General features: G+C 37.1%; 1 protein-coding gene across 1 annotated transcript in view; it reads left to right on the top strand.

The window, feature by feature from the left end:
* The window catches only part of LOC136878813 (hypoxia-inducible factor 1-alpha inhibitor), a 49,008-nt gene extending 39,064 nt beyond the window's left edge, over positions 1-9,944 (top strand). Inside the window, exon 7 of the mRNA XM_067152308.2 lies at positions 4,373-9,944. The gene's annotated coding sequence lies outside the window, so the exon portion shown is untranslated. The remainder of the gene's footprint in view (positions 1-4,372) is intronic.
* Positions 9,945-12,880: the final 2,936 nt, after the last annotated feature.

Genomic DNA, 12,880 nt, shown 5'->3' with positions numbered 1-12,880 from the left:
AACCTGGCAGTTAGGTCTAAAATGCCTTTGGATGTGGCGAACCAATCGTATTAATAGCCTTAATGAAGCATCAAAATTGATATGAACAAAGAGCTAAAGAGTACCCTAGATGTGACACACATCTCTTATGTCTCCTGGGAGGCATAAGAAGTGAGCGGAGGCCAAGGATATACAGCCTGACCCAGGAGCTCCCTGGACATGGGTGGAAGAAGATGAAGATAATGATGATGATCCTTCTTCTGATTTATTCTGGAGAAGGAACAACCATGGCCTTAGTTAACCCATGAATGGCTAGCGTTACCATATGGTAACGCTGAGGAGTGTTTGTTTAAATTGGCTACAATACAACGATCAAGACTATAATGGGTTACTCTTTGAATGTTGAGTTATAGACCAGAATAACTTTCATTCCAGTTTGAAATTTCAGGCGTGATTCTGTGGCGCTAAAATCACCACAGTCTTTTCACACACGGAAAATGGATATCAGATTTGAGTAAGTGAATCATCACTAATTGCTTAAAAACATTTTTATTTATTTTATACTGGATGTGTACTCCAGAAACGTGATCCTATTATGCTGTGATCAAATTTTACTGAAATACTGGTTTTGCTTCCTGCTGTAATAAGAGAATTTAGAGCCGTTACCATATGGTAATGCTAGCAGGTTATGGGAGACAAATATTGTACAACGATGTTTCTTTATTTCCATGCCTGGTTTCATATTCGAAGAGGCCACTGAGATAGCCTGAGATAGACATGCTCTATTGGTGAAAAAATCTAATTCCCTCCATGGGAACTTAGAATTTTCCATTCGGAATTGCTAGGTGGGCAATAATTCCATTGTGGAGATTTATCTTCCGTATGCAGTTATCAGACTGTGCCTCTTATATGGGCTTCTGATAAGTTCACCTGCATACGCCCCAGCGTCAGTGGGTAGGGTAGACCTAAGACGAAACGCTGGTTAATAGAGCAAACGCCTGAAAAGCCTTACATCTGATCTGTTTTTGACATGCTCTGTTGGTGAAAAATATCGAATTCCCTCCATGGGAACTTACAATTTTCCATGAGATAGCCTATGTTGATAATCTTGAAGTCGGTAAGATATTAATCGAGCCCCCAGATTGCAGCATTCTAACAGATGAAGATTCTGCATATGTAGATGGCAAAGCTCTTCTAGACAATCTCAGTGGTCTTCAGCCAACTCCAAAATTAGAAATAATTCTTCATGGGAATGAATCTATTGTTTCAAACACCATCCACATTGAGGAGCAGTCCAATGATGATGTCGTCTTTTTCAAATCCAGAAGACGTTAACAACAGTAGGCCAGGGCTAGAAAATATCTCTTGGATCGAAGGTGATATTGAAGAGTGTCTGAAACCTGGTTATCAGAGATATAAGGACAGGATCAGTTTAGGAATATATGAGTGTTTTGTGGACAGTGAAATTATAGTTTCTTGTGGATCAGTGTACAGAATATGCTTTTTTCTCTAATGATCCTGATCCTAAGGTTTCTATTGAGGAAATTAAATGTGTTACCGCCATTCTTATTGCATCAGGCTATAACCAGCTGCCAAGTATTTATTGGGATTCTCAAAAAGATAGGTGTCGGGTAGCTAGAATTTAGGCAGGAAATGGCACAAACCTATCTTACCACATTCGACATAGCACCAAAGTGCGCTGGAAGACCATCAGGTCAAGCATCACAGAAAACAGGATATCCGATAAAATGCACTACGACAGACTAGATCACCTCTTAGTTCCAACCTAGGGAAAAAAGAGACGCCGATGTGTTGGAGAAGGGTGTTCATCAAGCTTTGGTACGATGAGTACTAAATATGATGTTGGAATATGTATTGAAAGCAACCATAAGTTCCATACAAAATAGAATATACCATACTTTGAGAGAGTTTTGTTCTACACAAATGGCTAACATTACCATATGGTAACAGTATTTATTTCGGCGTTTATGTGTGTCATGAACATTTTTTGGTATTGTATTATAAGAGCCTCCATGGCTCAGGTGGCAGCGCGCCGGCCTCTCACCATTGGGTTCTGTGGTTCAAATCCTGGTTGCCTCATGTGAGATTTGTGCTGGAAAAAGCGAAGGCGGGACAGGTTTTTTCTCCGGGTACTCCGGTTTTCCCTGTCATTCATTCCAGCAACACTCTTCCGTGTCATTTTATTTCATCTGTCATTCATTAATCATTGCCCCAGAGAAGTGCAACAGGCTTCGGCAGCCGGCACAATTCCTATCCTCGCCGCTAGATGGGGGGCTTCATTCATTCCATTCCTGACCCGGTCGAATGACTGGAAACAGGCTGTGGATTTTCATTGTTGTATTATACAATATATTTTGGATGTTTTTGATGTCTTGATGTCTTGTAAATTTAGCAAAATAAGAAATCAGCAGTTCATGGGTTAAGGTTCAGCCCCAGCATGTAAGTGGGTTGAAAATGGGAAACCACAGAAAATCATCTTTAGTGGTGATGACTGTCACATTTGAACCCGCCATCTCCCGAATGCAAGCTTACATCTACACAGATCAAACTCTGCGGCAGCTCACTTGATTCCTGGAGTATTATTGAATGTAGTCTTGTCAGTCTATTCCAAAGCTTATTTGGCAGAACTTATAGACCAAATACAGTGAAACCTCATTAGTGCATTCCTCATTAATAGATTTTCCCGCTTAAGACGTCGTAAATTCAAAGTCCTGATTCTCATCGTATTAAATCTATATATAAATATTTCGCTTATCGCATCACAAATTTTTGCCATTACCGCTTAGTATGATCACATTTTTCCTAGCCCTGAAAATGTTATTTGTCATCACTTGTGAAAGAAACTTGATTTCTCAGGTAAAAGCTGTCACCACAGTTGCGTGATTATGGGAAAAGGCCTTGAATTCCTGAACTTTACAGGATAAGTTGTACCTTCGGGGAGCAAGCTGTTAGCCTTAGGAATGTTCACTTTTGCTTGCCGGTTAGCAGCGAGATTGCTGAATAACACAGTGAGCCTATTTGTGCTTGTATTTCACGTTCCATTCAGAAGTTAGAAATTTATTTTGTGTTGAGTGGTACAGTGAAATGTACCAAATATTTTTTGCATGATACAGTAGCCTACAAAAGCTTCCGTGGCTCAGACGGCAGCACATCGGCCTCTCACCGCTGGATACAGGGGTTCAAATCCCGGTCACTCCATGTGAGATTTGTGCTGGACAACGCGGAGGTGGGACAGGTTTTTCTCCGGGTACTCCGGTTTTCCCTGTCATCTTTCATTCCAGCAACACTCTCCATTATCATTTCATAGCATATATCATTAATTAATAATCACTTTGGGAGTGGCGACCTCATCGTACTAATAGCCTATATCTGCTTCATTCATTACATCCCTGACCCGGTCAATGACTGGAAAACAGGTTGTAGGTTTTCATTCAGTAGCCTACATCTGGATTAGGAACATAATCATTTGAAATTGACTAGTGTGGTGCATATTTGTCTTGTGATAGCCTGGTTATTCATATGGAAAAAGTTGTGAAATTCCTTACTACTGAAGACAAAATTGAAATCTGTCAAAGTGGACTGGAGTCTGCATCTTGAAGCACGCAGATGTCGCGAATGTTGAACTCACACCTTCGGCTTTCGACTCAATCACTCAAGTTGGTCGAAGTTTTGTTCAGTTCAAAATGATGGCCAAAGTCATTCAGGCCAGTCGCACATGGTCATGTGTAACCTCCAATTCATTGTCAAAGTGTGTGACCAGAGAATAATGTTTAATATCCCACTGCTCTGAAATAAAAGGCTTCTACTAACATTTTTTTAGAAAGAGTGTGATCTGCAATTATACTTTGATATTTCTATTAACCCCGTGCACATTTTCATATTTGTTGTTTGGTGTTTTTCACAACTTCTAGTGCATTTATTTTATGAGCCCCAGCGGAAAAGGTTTTCATATTTGTTTTCTCGTGCTTTTCAGACCTTTTAATAATACTTTCCTCTCATCTTTATATATGGTAGATATAGTTTACACTGTACCCGTGAATACACAACGTAAAAATCGTATTTATTGTTTCCATATACCTGTTGGATAGTTTTTATTTGTATATTCAGTAGTATGTTTTCTTGCTTAACACATTATTTTTTGTTGTCCCTTGCAGAAACATCTTTACAAGGTTTTACTGTAAAATGCTGTTGCTCATACATTCCTTGCAACCTTGACAGACTTATTAGACAAATATCTCTTGCTTTTATGGGGTATGATCAAGTACAGTTGGACTGTCCTGTATATGGCTACAACCATTCTATAACTGAAGTGATAATTTATTTAATGGAATATGAATTATGTTCCTTAATAGCTGTCTTCTGTTTGTTTCAGCTTGTTGCTTCACCTTTGAGCCGCAGTGTAGAGAAGTACAAATTTTTGTTTTAAATATTCGCTTAAATGTATGTATTTCGGTGCAGACATAAACATTTTATGTTGTGAATGTTACTGTAAAAGTAGCAAGTACATGGACATATCAAAGACAGTACTGAATCTTGCTACAAGAAATAAGATTTTTATATCAAAAACCAAAAATTTCCTTTTAAGATACTGTATGAGATGTTTGTTGTTTGTGGTGTGTTAATACAACCACAATGTATGTTGTGCGAATGTTGCTTGTTAAACACGTTACAATGTTTATAATGAATCCGAAAAATCTATGCAAGTAGTTTTAAACATACGAAGAGTCCTTCTTTTTTCTTTTTATTTATTTCTTTAAGGAGGTAAAAGGTATAGCCTTTCATTGATTACCTATTGGTCCTATTTATTGCAGTCTTATCACATGGGGTCTGATATTACTTTCCACTTTAAATAATGCCTTATCTGTCCATAGTAATCAAAAGACAGGGCAGAAGACTTCCTGGTTAGAATTTTGTATCATAACCTGACATTCATTCAACATTGCACTCGAGAACCAAATGTACTTACTAAGTTAAAGTGAAAAGTTCCATTAACTTATGTTTTATATTTGTATATAGCTATGTATGTATTCATGTAATAAAGTGTAAAAAAAGTAGGCTAGAAGCAGACTTCAGGTGAAGGCTTGCAGCTAATTCACTGTAAGAGATTTGGAAATCTTTCACTAATATATTTGTAGTTACACCCATTTTCTTTGGTTGATATTTCCTTGATTGTATCTACCTGCTTGGTATGCTTCACTGGTGGTTGGTGGATTCTGCCAGGTTTTCTTCATTATAGACTGTAGAAATTGTCTTCTTGTTTGACTTTCTTTTATCATCATGTTTTGTGTAACACTTGAGAACTTGGTTCCTTATACAGGAGCTACTGGTTAATTACAGAATGTTTAGTGTACTGAGTATCATTGCTTGGTTGCAAGCTTGCATTTGAAGCTCATAGACATTATTTTGTATAGAATTTTACAAGAAATGTGATTCACTAATTACTTTTTAGATGTTAGAAAATCTACGATCTACCTACCATCACCGTGCTTCATAATATGTGTATAATATGCTCTGCTCAAAACATGCAGGTGGTCATTTCAGATTCAGCTATATGAATATATTGATAACATTTCAAAAAACTGTCATCTCCTAGTAGTTTTTGTTGTCATGATTATGTGATTGAGAATGAGAGTTTCTTATTAATCTTGTCTTTTAAAAAAAGTGATTAATTCCTTGCAAAGGAGCCTAGTTGAAAGAACAGATAATTTGTTTGATGTCATAATTTGAGAACAGTTGGATTGTAGTGATGTATTTTTCTAAATGAACCTGACTGGAGTAACTTTATGCATATTTCTTTGGGATTTATTCTCTTGTTTCATTAAATACTTAAACTTTCTGGCATCAGGTTTTGCAACATCTTGAATGAACTACTTAAAGGATAATAAGAATGTGGGAAATAAAGCCTGTATGAAGTTAGAGGAGAGTGAAATTGTAGAAGTACAGGAAAACAAAGTGAATTTTATCTTTACCAGTTGCTATTACAGTAAAACCTCGTTAATTTGAAGTCATTGGGACTAAAAAATCGGACTTCGAATTGCGTGATTTTGAATTAACCGCCAATTCGCAATTCAAAAGTACCAACCCTTGCTGCGTTACGAAATATTCTAAGGCCCGTTACTGCATGCATTTAACCTTGATTCACAGTTTATACCTTTCAAATGCCATGAAAAAAGAACTATTTCCAAAATGTATCCAAAAAGGTGCATTTGCAGTATTCAAATAATGCACTTGCACTATTTATCTCCTGGCAAATATAACCTCACGCAACGAAAGAAAGAAAAAAAGAAGCACGGTTCAAAGACGAGAAATCTATGCTGGCTCCCATGTGCAATTGCTTTATTCATTGGAATACTATACTGTATGCATTTCAGATGCCTTGTATTTACACAGAAAGGACCCGATGCCCTTAAAATCAAACTTTCCTATGACCCTATCCTTGTACGATTTCCCGCCATGGCACTTCTCTCGGATTTCAGAAATGTAAACACTTGCCGCGTCACAAAGTATTCTAAGACCCAGTAATACATGCAATCACCTCGATTCACAGTTTAAACCTTTCCAATGCCATGTAAAAACTATTTCCGAAATGTATCCAACAAGGTGCATTTACAATGTTCAAATAATGCACTTGGATAAATTACTGACGAACATAACCTCACGCAACGAAAGAAAAAAAATTACACAATTCAAAGACGAGGATAAATTATGCCGGTTCCCCTGTGCAAATGCTTTAATTTTTGGATATCTGTACTGTTTGCATTTTTAGATGCTTTGTACTGGGATGGAAAGTGCCCGACGCCCTTAAAACATTGTAGCTTATCGAACTTTTCTATGACGAGGGGATAAAGTTTCTCGCTTCCATGTGCATTGCAATTGCAACGCACTACAATGATTCCCATCCCGATCCTTGTACGATTCTCCGGCTGGCACTTTCTCCTTTAAAACCATAAGACCGTTTGGGCTCGCATTAAAATAAAGCAATGCAGTTTCATCGGCAATGACAGTATTGTTCGGTGTCTATGAATTTATTATATGAGCCACGTTTTTTCGTCAACTGTCGGGATCGCCAGTGTTCGCGCATTCTGTTTTCCCGCACACTGCCTGTTGCGTGATATTACGGCGTTCCTTAAAAGGTTGAATACAAAAGAATTCCGATTTCATTCAACTTGGCAATCATGAAGCGCACTGTAGACCCACCGAAGTGAGTGTAAGTGCGGAAAGCTACCCCTCCACGTTCCGGAACACGTTCTATTATGACGCGGATAAATTTCGAGTTGAAATTACTCTGTAACATACTATTGTTTTAAAATGTAAAGGCAGTTTCGAATTAAGTCTGAATTTCGGTAATGGGGCCGACATTGTACTTCGAATTACGAATTATCCGTATTTCGAATTAAACAATTTAAATAGCATGCAAAACTGTATCTCATGATTCCGGGAACGAGAGCTGCTTCGAATTACGTGGGATTTTGAATTAACAGATTTCGAATTATCGAGGTTCTACTGTATTTTCAGGATTCATTGTAAATCTGATGAACCCTTTTTAAAGCAGCTGCATTGCTGGAATTCTATCTAAGTAAATATTATAGGAAACTCTCATATTGAGATGAGTAGGAAGATGAAGTCTTGGGCTTAAAACCAATTTAGTCCTCAACCTCTTTTGCATTTCAGATCTCTTTGAAAATCTGGTGAAACTCAACTTTGCAGGCAATTTGTACTTTATTTTATTGAAAACTGATTGCCTCATACAACAGTGTATGACATATACAATGTATGAATAAAGTACACAATATTAACCAAATTTGATGATCTTCAGCCTCTATCATGCAAAAATTAATGTTCACTCAACACAAAATTGAAGTACAATCAGGTGCAGGTTAACAAAACAATACTTTAATTCAGCATTAAGTTAATTTCAATGAGAACATTGTTTGGCATGTATAAGATTATGAAACTTGGGGTGTGATCTTGACATCCATTAGATTTCAATTTTTTGTTTTGATAGAAACAAGTACTGTAAACCCTGCCTACTAAGGTATGCAAGGGAAAACTGAATCAGAATGCCCATTGCTGTTTCACTCGCATGCTTCATAATTTATTTATTATTTATTTTCTATGTCCAGATACACTGCTAAGTAATGTTTTTCCAATATCCAGCTACAAGGACAGCTTTATCATTGGCCTGCAAAACATCTTCCTTTGTGCATGGTGATGGTAAATGCTGACAAACCAGAAGGTGTTCATCCTGTAGTGGTCCATAATCACAGGTCATGTCTCCTTGTACATAGTCTCACTCAACTAGGTTAGACTTGCGCTTTGAAACACCTGTCCGCAGTCAATTGAGGGTCTTCCAGATCGGATACAGAAGGCAAAAACCTGCAGAAGGTACTTCCTTTAAACTCAAGGATGAATTACATACTTCCTGTTGCCACAGTTCACGCCTTCGTTTTTCTGGCGTATCAACAAGTGGTATAATTGTTCTTAAAAGATTCTTCCTTGACCCAAGTCTAACGGGCTACATTTGATGGCCATAAAGGGGCTGACATAGATAGGTTGATTGCTTCCAACTTCTGCTGCTACTTCCCTGCTTATGTGAGGAGGGGCGATTCTTACGATAGGATATATATTTTATGTTGGAGTTGGTCTCGGAACAGCCTGGAATTATGCAATCAGTCTCGTTCACAGCAATATCTACTTGTTTAGCATGGGCAGAGTTTTTCCATACAGGTGATGCATATTCTGTAGCTGATAGGCAGATGTGCGTAGAACATGAGGGTATGCACCGCAAGATGTGCCGGTTAGTTTTATAATAATATTATTCCTAGTGCACACCTTATGTTTGGTATTCTGACATTATTGTTTGAAAGATAATGTTCTGTCCAGTTTCACACCAAGGTACTTTGGTGTATAACAGTGTTCAAGGACTATTCGTACCGGGCGAGTTGGCTGTGCGGTCAGGGGCACGCGGCTGTGAGTTTGCATCCGGGGGATAGTGGGTTTGAATCCCACTGTCGGCAGCGTTGAAGATGGTTTTCCGTGATTTCCCATTTTCACACCAGGCCATAAGACCTATCTGTGTCAGTGCGACGTAAAGCAACTAGAAAAAAAAAAGGACTACTCGCCTCCATTCCATGCGCAGTTTTCTACTGGCTTCCTTGTTATGCAGATGAAATGCTTTATAATTATTACTATGCATTACTAAAAGAAAAATTTCTCAGGTATCCTTCAGTTCACATTAACTTTGTCTAGAACATAAATGTTACATTTTTCATTGACTTCCCACGTTAAGAACCCCCAGCTTAAAAATAATTGTAATTTTCTTTTCCTTATCGAAGTATGGCGTTACTGTGGACTGGAGGTATAGTCAGGCGAGTGTTTTAGAAAATGGTCATTGGAATAACATGATAATATCTGCTACAAAATATTACTTGCTGTTATTAGACAAAAGCATTCTCATACTTCATCTATTAAGAATAAAGTTCAGATGAGTCTTTCTACTTTTATTACTCATAGGTCAGAAATAATTCTACTGTATTTAATAATTTGATAAAATTTTGTGTGCAGTTGAAAATAATTGTTAGGGTTATGTGAATGATGTTGATCCACAAAATATCGCTGTAATATTTGTCACAAAAAGAAGATAATATTTGCTTTTACTCAAATAACGTCTCAGATCGGAGTTTGATTAAGAAATAATCCGAAATATTTTATTTTAGAGAATACATACTATACAGCCTTACAACTACTATTTCTGCTATGTCGCAGCGCTTCCGTAAGTGTTTTGTTTGTTTAACACTGTCGTGTGTGATGTCTTTGTTCACTGAAGTTCTTTGGTGTCGTTTTATTGATTTTTCTCATTCGATGTAATTTGAAGGGCTGTCACTTCATGTGCCCTAACTGATTCATTAAATGTTTTATTTATCCAGGGATCATGCATTTTCCTTTTAAAAAAAAAAAAATATATATATATATATATATATATATCTATATCTATTGGTCCAGGGATCATGCTACAGTAGAAGTCCGCTATTACGAGTACGGCATATAACGAGAACCCCGTTATACCGACAATGTTTTTCTGTCCCTTCAAAATTCCTATATTAAACTGTGTATTATCCTTCGGTTACAGTGAGAACCCTATTATTGATGCATCCGTTATTACGAGTGATTAAGCGCGCACGATTTTCTTCCATTATCAATATTTGTGTACCCCAGCAATTATGTTGCATGCAATCAATCATCTTCGGTATTGTTTCTCTCGCTATGTCCACTAGCGAGTTCTCTCGTCGACATTTGAAGGCAATGTCGGAGTCTATTAGTAATACCTGTCGACTGCTGTTCCGTAAAGAAAATTTGAATGAAAGATAACATATTATCATAACAAGTGAGTAGATAACTTGTCTGGTAACAGTTCTTAACTCGTTAAAAATAAAGGCTGACTAAACGATTGCTTAATTTTAATGCTAAATACTGCAATTAAGTAAAAATGGGATACACCTCGAGATATGGCAGAGTGCATAATTGATTTCACAGGTTAGTTCATATTTTTTCGTCCCTGGTGAAATTACGGAAAGGTTATTCTCATGTAAATTTATAGCGAGAAGGTTATCATTTCTCTAGTGGAGCTTGAAGTATGTTTTCATCATATGTATAACACTGTACCCTACGGTTAAGTTAGGATAGGTGATGCTGTTTGAATAAGGAAATCGAAACGTTTGCCACCAAATGCGATCGATCATCTTTGGTACAGTATAGTTTTCTCACTATGTGCATTTGTGAGCTCTCTTGTCGACATTCGAAGGCGATGTTGGAGCTGATTAGTAATACCCAATGACTGCTATTCTCTAAAGAAAATTCTAAATGAAAGAGGATAACAAGTTTTCGTAATAAATGCATAAATAACGTGGCCAATAGCAGTTGTTAACTCGTTAAAAATAATAGCTGAAGTAAACGATCTCATAATTTTAATGTTATATACTGAAATTAAGTAAGAATGTGATACACCTCAAGATATGGTAGAGTACATCACTGATTTCAGAGGATAGTTCATAGTTTCTCGTGTCTAGTTAAATTTTCCGTTGTTGTGAATTCTCGCTATGTCGGACTTCTACTGTATTTTTCTTTCAACAAAATACCCGCGCTGGACATATAAATTCGATGTAATTTGAAGGGCTGTCACTTCATGTGCCCTAACTGATTCATTAAACGATTTATTGGTCCAGGGATCATGCTATTTTTCTTTCAACAAAATACCCGCGCTGGACATATGGAGGAAAAAAATGAGAATTCACAGACATAGCACTCCCATTCATCGGTGCCAGCCCTGGACCTCAAGAAAGAAACAAAAGAGGGCGCATGCAGCGGAATGCAACATAATGGAGTCCCATTTACAGCCTGAATTACATATACATATTTCTCGCTAGTAACGGCGGTATTTCTTAATCAACCTCCAATTTGAGACTTTATTTATGTAAAATCAATTACTGTCTTCCATTTGTGACAAATATTACAGTGATATTTCGTGGATCAACATCATTCACATAACCAATTGTTAGAGTCAGCCCTTCAAGCAAAACTTCCCTTCTTTGATTAGAAATGTTACTCAATGGTGTAGTTTGGAAAATAAGGGAGGGAGTTTTTTTTTTTTTTTTTTTTTTAAGTGACTTGTCTTGATGTAGCAGTTATTCAAACTATTGTCATGTTTTGAGCAGTTCCTCCCTCGAGGTTTACAGGAAGTATGTGACAGCTACTGCATAATTGATATACATATCATGGCATTATCTGTGGTGTGCAAACAGCATGTTTGTTCCTATTAGTTTTTCTTTTCTGCTGTGCCACATCACATGCAAAAAACTTTGTTGAGATTCCTTGAGGGTCTTATTTCTTATATCTTATTTTCTACCACAGCATAATATACTTTTTGAGAGTAATTCATGTTTGTAGTACAGTCTTCTTTCAATTTCATTTTTGAAATAACTGACTGGTATCTTTTTTTTGGACAGGGTGATGCAGAAGTCATGCATGGGTTTTGAAGAATTTATAACTTTTTTATTGTATTGAATAAAATGCCAATGTTTTTGCGATAAGCATTAACATGCTTTGAAAATATATTCACACTATGTGAGGAAAATTAGTGTATGTCTTTCAAAGGACCATTCACTTTCTCACTTAGAAATGTTTATCTTAACTTTGTCAAGATTTGAAGGGTGCAGCCGAACAACGGGACAAGCGCCACTGAGCACTTTCTGCAGGAGAGGCAAAAGTAATAGCTGAAAACTGACGATGCATGTATCCCGTTGTTCCATTCTACTTTGCGCGGTAAAACAAGGTTCGAGAAGCACGATCTAACATGCTAGATTTTGAAACCTTTAATGTAATTTAATGAAAGATCTGTGCCTCGTGAAGTGCCGTATGATAACAAAAATATCTCGTGACTTCTTTGTATGTGTTCACCTCTGCTAATGGGAGGGATGTAGCTTCATCTGTGTGCGAGTAATCGAAGAAATAATATAGTTATGTATGTTTATTAGTTAAGTAGGTAGGTAACCATTAAGTTTATGAGTTTGTATATTAGATATGTACCATACAGCCACGAAAATTATTAATAAGTAGAAGTAGAACAAATCACCATAGTCGGCGCAATTTTAGCAAGAACTTCAACACCTCTCATCAAAACGTACGATTGCTGAGAATCCCACAATCGTTTCCTTTTATTACAAGCCAATTCTGAAGGATTGATAGGCCTTTTAAGTGTTTTATTTAGTTGTCTTTCATCACTCTGCGATAGTTTCACGGTATCCGACATACCTAGGCACCGAACAGGAATGGGTTGAATAAAGATTCAGAAAGCACAAACGTATTAGACTCGAGAGGAAGGAAA

The sequence above is a fragment of the Anabrus simplex genome, chromosome 8 (genome assembly GCF_040414725.1).
Source record: "Anabrus simplex isolate iqAnaSimp1 chromosome 8, ASM4041472v1, whole genome shotgun sequence".
In the NCBI taxonomy this organism is placed as follows: Eukaryota; Metazoa; Arthropoda; class Insecta; order Orthoptera; family Tettigoniidae; genus Anabrus; species Anabrus simplex.
Note: the sequence above shows the minus strand (reverse complement) of the source record. Positions and strands in the feature narration are given on the sequence as shown.